The sequence below is a fragment of the Colobus angolensis genome, unplaced genomic scaffold (genome assembly GCF_000951035.1).
Source record: "Colobus angolensis palliatus isolate OR3802 unplaced genomic scaffold, Cang.pa_1.0 Scaffold139, whole genome shotgun sequence".
Taxonomy (NCBI): domain Eukaryota; kingdom Metazoa; phylum Chordata; class Mammalia; order Primates; family Cercopithecidae; genus Colobus; species Colobus angolensis.
The window spans coordinates 2061534-2068811 of NW_012114477.1; positions in this window are offsets into that span (position 1 = coordinate 2061534).

The window sequence follows — 7278 nt, forward strand, 5'->3', positions numbered from 1 at the left end:
TTGGAACTTCCTTCTGTTGGAGGAAATTTAGTGGCACCAACCCCAATCATGGATTTTAGACAAAGTGGCTGATTACCATATATGAAAGCATGCTTGGCAAATGGGAAGAATCCCAACTCTTTCCTGTAAAGCATCACCAAACTCAGTGGTCACAGCCCATAGTTGGTGTAGGGTGAGGTAGGAGGGTGATCTTGGAAGTAGGGGCTGAGGCTTGTAGCCAGTTTTTCTCCTTTCCTCTCTCCCTCCTTCCTTCCATTCTTTCCTTTCAGTTCAAATAGTTTTTATTTTACACTTGATCTCAGCCAAAAGGCCGATAAGTGATTCTCTTATTTTAAAACTGAAAGAAGAAAGCGTTATTACTCTAAGAAACTTCAAACTGCCTTAGCTGTGTATTAAGTAAAAAGTCAGTCTTGCTCCACTTCATTCCTGCATTACCACTTTCCAAAGACAACCACTGCTAGCAGTTCCTCATGTGCCCTTACAGGCATTTTCATGGTGGTTTGCTTTCTCATGGGTTTTATAATTTGGGATTGCAAGCTCATCTTAGGCATGGCATTATCTGTGGGAATCTTGAATGTCATGGTTGAGGGTGTCTGGTTCAGCATTTGTTTCTGCCTTGTTTTCCGTAATATCATCACCCCTGGTCTGGGGTTTATGTTTTTCTCAGTTTGGGAGTTCCCATCTATACATGTAGTTCAAATTTAAACACCAAATTGGTATGATCACAGGTCCATAGTTATACAGTCTTAGGGGAGCTTTTTTTTCCTGAGCCCAGGCCAGACAAAATTTCTTGTTGCTGTTCTTTGCCTGCACACAAATTTTCCCCTACTTTATTATTTATTTGAGAATATTACCTTTTGGGGACCCTGATTTTAGGTAGCAGTCTCAGTTCCAACACTCCACCTTTGGAGGGCTCCAGGCTTTCCTCCTGTCCCCATACGGCTGTTAAAACTCTATCCCCTCAATTCCTAGCAGTCTCTTATATACCTTGCACCTTCAAATTTCCCCCATTTCAAAGAAATGGAACTCTCCTGTCAATCATTCTCTTTGTGTGTTGGGGAAGCAGTGTCATTTAATGGTTAGTAGTGGCTTTCAGACTTCCTGAGTTTGAATCCCAGCCTTACCACTCACTAAAGAGGTGACCCTGGGCACTCATTACTGAATTTTTCTAAGCCTCAGTTTCCTCATCTATAAATTGAGAATGACAATATTTTTTACCTCATAGGAGTCTTACAAGGGCTAAATAAGGCAATGAATTTGACTACCTAAAATAGTGTATATTAATCCCTCAATAAATGTTGACAATTGTAATACAACTATGTCCTTATGTTTTTACACAAATGGGTTCACAGGAGGCTCACTGTTCTGCACAACCCTTTTTCTGTAGATTGGTCTGCATCAGCCCAAATGGTTCCATGTTCTTCTTTTTAATGGCTGCATAGTACTCCTTTGCATGGATGCACCACAGTTCATTTAACCTGGGTCCTGTTGGCAGGCCTTTCAGACGTGTGCAATTTTTCCCTGAGACCAACACCACTGTGATTAGCATCCTGGTAGGTCCATCTTCATCATTCACTCAGTCCATTTTGCCTCCAGATCAAGTCCACAGAGTGAGATTGCTGTGTGAAAATGAAGCCTTGTTTAGAGACCATTTCCCTCCATCTTTATTTCTTTAGTCCCTTTCCTGAATGACACCCAGGGGATGTGATGGCTGGAGGGAAATGCACAGCAAAGGATTCAGAAGTTGTGGGCATGAACATCTCCCCCTGTTTTTTCTTTTTCCTAGAGTTGAAAGATACCTTGATTAGACAGCAATTAAAGTGTTTTGGACAGCACAAGGCACTAATAGCCTCCCAGGTGCTTAATAAGTGTCAAGGCTGCCAAGAGAAAAATTTATTTAGCATTATAACAGGCTCTATGGGTGCCAAATTTGCCTACAGCCATGGCACCGTAACGTTGGGGAATGGGAACAGGGTCAAAGCTTTAGTGCCCATTGGAAAAGGCAACCAAGGCAGCAATGTGGGTAGGTCAAGAGCACTAGTTGGGACCCAGACAAATCTGGGTTCTAAGCCAGTCATTGCCACTTACTGGTTCCAGGAGCATGGCCAAGTTATGGACCTTCTCTGAACTTCAGTGTCGTCACTTATAGATTAAGGCTTGAAATATCTAACTTATTGGGTTCTGAGAGGCCATGGGTGCAGTCATTAAGAATGTGAACTCTGTTTGGGAGGCCGAGGCAGGTGGATCACTTGAGGCCAGGAGTTCGAGACCAGCCTGGCCAACATGGTGAAACTCCATCTCTACTAAAAATACAAAAATTAGCCAGGCATGGTGGCACGCACCTGTATTCCCAGCTACTTGGGAGGCTAAGGCAGGAGAATCACTTGAACTCGGGAGGTGGAGGTTGTAGTGAGCCAAGATCACACCACTGCACTCCAGCCTGGGTGACAGAGAGAGACTGTCTCAAAAAAAAAAAAGTAAACTCTGGGTTCTGGTCCAGCGACTTCTACTCATTAGCTGATGACCCTGGGCAGGATTCTGAATGTTTTTGAGTGTTAGTTTCCTCATCTGTAGTGTGGCTATAATAATAATCCTATAAGCCTACCTTATAGAATTGTGGTTAAGACAAGAAAATGTGTGCAAAGGACTTAGCCCAGTGCTTGGCCCAAATTAAATCCTCAAAAGATCAGTACCTCACATTATTGGTGTTAGAAATTTGCTGAGTGTTAAATGAGATAATGCGTATACAACTGAAAAAAAGGTATAATGTGTACGTAATAGTTAAGGAAGGCAATGCCACCTGCTGTAACAGACGCAATTGTCACTTCAGTGGTTTAACACAGTATAAGTTTATTTCTCACTAATGTTACAACCCACTGCTGGCATTTCTGGTTGGGCAATCTGCCTCCATGCAGTGACTCAGGCACTCAGGCTCCTTCTGTCTTGTGGCTCTACCATTTTCAACACTTACTTTGAACTCTGTTCCATTCAGCAGGTGGGTGAGGAAAGAGAGACTGAGGAGACACACCTGCTTGTTAATCACTTCAGCCCTGAAGTTATGCACATCACTTTCTCTCACAGTCTATTGGTCAGAGTTAGTCACATGGCCCTACCTAGATGCAAAGGAACCTGGGAAATGTAGTTCATGCATGATTAACTGCTACCCAAGAAAAACTGCAGCCCAAGAAAAACTCATTTCCAGGGGGTTACCTGGAAATGACTCAAGAGTTGGGTAGTGACCCAAGAGTGGGTTGGAGCTGGGGGTGTGTACAGGGTATGTCTCCCTTCCTTGAGCAACCTGGAGGCTGCATCGTTCCCTAGACCAAGTTTGTCCAACCTGGTGCCTGCAGGCCACATGCAGCCCAGGATGGCTTTGAATGAGGCCCAACACAAACTTGTAAACTTTCTTAAAATATTGTGAGTTTTTTATTTTTTTTTTACATTTTTTTTTAGCTCATCAGCCATCATTAGTGTTAGTGTATTTTATATGTGGCTCAAGACAATTTTTTTCTTTTAATGTGGCCCAGGGAGCCAAAAAATTGGATGCCCCTGCCCTAGACAGAGGGTAATGACAGCAATGATCCCCGCTGGAGCACCGAACACAGAGCACTCCACCCCTGTGATCACATCTAACCCCCCAAATAGCCCCAACAGGGCATTTTCATTATTACCATCACTCATGTCATGCACAGGTGAGGAAACTGAGGCACAGCATGGCTCCATGCCTTGCCCAAGTTCTCACAGCAAGGCAGGCAGGAGCAGACCCAGGCCTTGAACTCAGATCTCAAGGTGAACACGGTCCTCTTGGAGGCCAGGGTCACACCAGAGGGTTCCACATGCAGGGACGGGGTAGGGTATTCTCCGCCTGCCCCAGCAAGTTTTCAGACACCAAGGCCTGTGAGACAAGGCCTGGCTGCTGTGAGGCTGAATAAGCAAACCAGCGGAAGAACAAAGAAGAAGAATGGTTCTTTCTGGAACCTCTAGTTTGTTCTTTGAGCACATTAAATATGCCCCTGTAACCTTGCTGACTCTCTTCATTGGCTCTGTAAACCCTCAGTGGCTGTCGCAGGCATTTTTTTTACACATTGTATTTAACACAGAGCCAGATGCACCAAAGGGCTCAGCATATATTTGTTGAATAAAAGAAAGAAAGCCTCAAGGGAAAATTTATCTAAATTACAATGATTTTTCCATTTGTGCGTGCAGTTGTGGACTGTGGAGGTTGACAGAGCTCCTATGAGGTACTGGGCCCATCTTGGAGTCTTCTCATAGCCCTGGGAGGCAGGTCCCATTGATATCTCTGATTAATAGGGAAACTGAGGCACTCCCCTGTGGCTCTGCATTGGTCGAGCCGGCCTGATTCTTTGTCTCTTGCACTGTCTGCTGCCTGGCACTGCCTCTGAGTCACAAGAGGCTGAAAGTGACCTCTGGGCATCTATAATTAGGACCTGCCTGACGTCAGGGCAGGCGGATTTTCTGGCTTGGCCAACATCGGCCTATCATTCACTGCATGCCAGGCACTGAGTTAAGCCCATTATATGCCTTCCCTGACCCTTGCAGCAACCCCACTAGGCCCCCATTTTCCAAGGAGAAAACTGAGGCCCAGGAGGGTCATGCCCTGGCCTGAGGTTACTCCCTGGGAGGAGGTTGAAGCTGGATTTGAACCTAGACCCCTGCAGCTCTGGTAGCCACCAGGCTCTGTCAGTGATCAATGGTAGTTGTATATTTCTAGATCAAGGGAAGGTTTCAACTGAGCCAGAAGGACAGAGGTATGCTGAGGCTTGGTGGGCACTGGCCATTCTCACCTCTGACCACTGGCTTCCTAGCTTACTCTGCTTCTTTTTCCTCTTTCTCTAATTTGTTCCCACCTCCTGGCTTTTGCACATGCCTTTGCCTGAAATGCCCTTCACCCATATCTGCCTGTGTCCAGCTCCTTCTTAGTTATCAGGTTTCTGTGTAATTGTCACCTCCTCCAGGAAGCCTTCCCTGACCACACCTGCTTCCAGTCTGTTGAGTTATTTTCTTCTTTGAACTGATTTCCAGGTGAAATGATCTTTACTTGTTTATTGCTTGTTTCTTCAACTAGATGTGAACTACATGAAGGCAGACTGCGTCTCTCTTGTTCCCTATGTCTCCAGCCTCGGGGACTCAGCTTAGCACAAAGTAGTCATCCTATAAATAGTTGTCAAGTGAGTGACTAACTGAAGGTGAGGGCTTCCCGGGACAAGAAGCCACCAGGTTGGATGAACAGGTGAACATCTCTGGGGACAGAGCCTCAGGTTGCCTGTGTGCCCCAGAGTGGGATCTCTGCCAGATGGAGAGGGTCAGGGAGTAGCATCCCGCCTCTTGGAGAGGGAGTCTGGGCTCTGTGCAACAGGGCACTGAGGACAGCCAGTTCAGGTCTGGGACAGTGTGGCCTCTCTTTTTGACATGGGGACATCAGACACTGGTGGCTCCTGGATCAGAGCCAGTTCTGGATTGTGGCCTGGGTGTCCTGATAAGCCATCAGCCTTTGTTGGGCTGAGCTCCAGGGACCTGCCTGGTGGAGCGGGAAGGACCTGAAGGTGAGGTCTCTGGAAGGTGAGAGACAGGTGCGACCTGGGGTAGGGAAAGAGGGATGTTTGTCGTGACTTGGTCTGGCTGCCTTCTTTCCCAGGGCCTGGCGTCTCCATCACGCAAGCTTGTTGAAGAAATGAATGACGGCATCATCCTAGACAGACCCCAAACAAACAGGAGATGCTAAATCTGGTTCAGCGTGCTTTCCAAGCGTTAATGCTTCTCATTCTCATAACAGCCCGTGAGTTGGGTCTTATTATCCCCATTTTACAGAGGAGAAAACTGAGGCACTGAAAAATGAAGAGATTTTCCCAAGGTCACACAGCTGCGGCTGGGATTTGAACTTGGCCTTCTGGCTCCACGGCGTGTGCCTTTAACTGTCCACTTCAGTGCTTGTTTTGGGCTAAAAGCCAAGACAAAGGTGTGCAAACTTTTGAAAAGGAGCCAAAGCTTTCCATGAGTGAATTCCTATTGCTCAGAAACCCTTTGCGCAAAATACAGACCATGGGAGCCTCCCCGGCTGAAGTGGGAATTAGGGTCGCGAGACCGCCTCGCTCACTCATTCCCATGTACTCCACCCCCATCGTGTACCCTCTCCCCACGGATTCTGCCTCCTACTTTTCTCAAGAGTTCTCACATTCCTAAAAGCTGGAAACAGACAGAGTTGACCTTTCCATTGCTGTTGTTGTTAAACTCTTTCTCGGTCCCTAGAACCCTTATAAAGGATACTGATGTGGGGAAGGGGATTATGAGTGAAAGCCCCCTGCCCAGCATCCTCCCTCTTTGGAGGCCTCTGAAACCCCATTAGGGTCTCATGGGGTAAGGATGTGCTCGGGGATCCCGCAGGATTCAAACTTTCCAGGGATTGTATCTCCCTAAGACAATCTAAGGTTTCTAAAGATACTTTTCTTTTCATGGAGGCATAATTCATATACAGTAAAAAATATATGTAGATACACAATAATATATATATACATACACAATTTATATACAGCACAAATATTACATGTTACACCCATGAAACCATCACTGGAATCAAGATATGAAGCATTTTCAGAATACTGGCTCTACAGAAAAAGTATGTTGAACCCTGTTCTGAGGCAGCCCTATTCTCTAGAACTTTCTATGACAATGGAGATGTTCTAGGCCTGTGGTGTCCAACGAGGGAGCCATGAGCCACACATGGCGATGGAGAATTTGAAACTTGGCTCATTTGACTGAGGAATTCTATTTATTTATTTATTATTATTATTTTTTGAGACAGAGTCTCCCTCTGTTGCCCAGGCTGGAGTGCAGTGGCACAATCTAAGCTCACTGCAACCTCTGTCTCCCAGGTTCTAAGTGATTCTCCTGCTTCAGCCTTTGGAGTAGCTGGGATTACAGGCATGCACCATCACGCCCGGCTAATTTTGTATTTTTAGTAGAGGTGGTGTTTCACGATGTTGGCTAAGCTGGTCTCAAACTCCTGACCTCAGGTGATCCACCCGCCCCAGCTTCCCAAAGTGCTGGGATTATAGGCGTGAGCCACTGTGCCCAGCCTATTTTACTATTTTTATTCTTTTTGTGTTTGAGACAGGGTCTTGCTCTGTCACCCAGGCTAGAGTGCAGTGGTATGATCATGGCTCACTGCAGTCTCAATTTCCTGGGCTCAGGCGATCCTCCCACCTCAGCCTCCTGAGGAGCTGAGACTACAGGCACAAATCAGCATGCCTGGCTAATTAA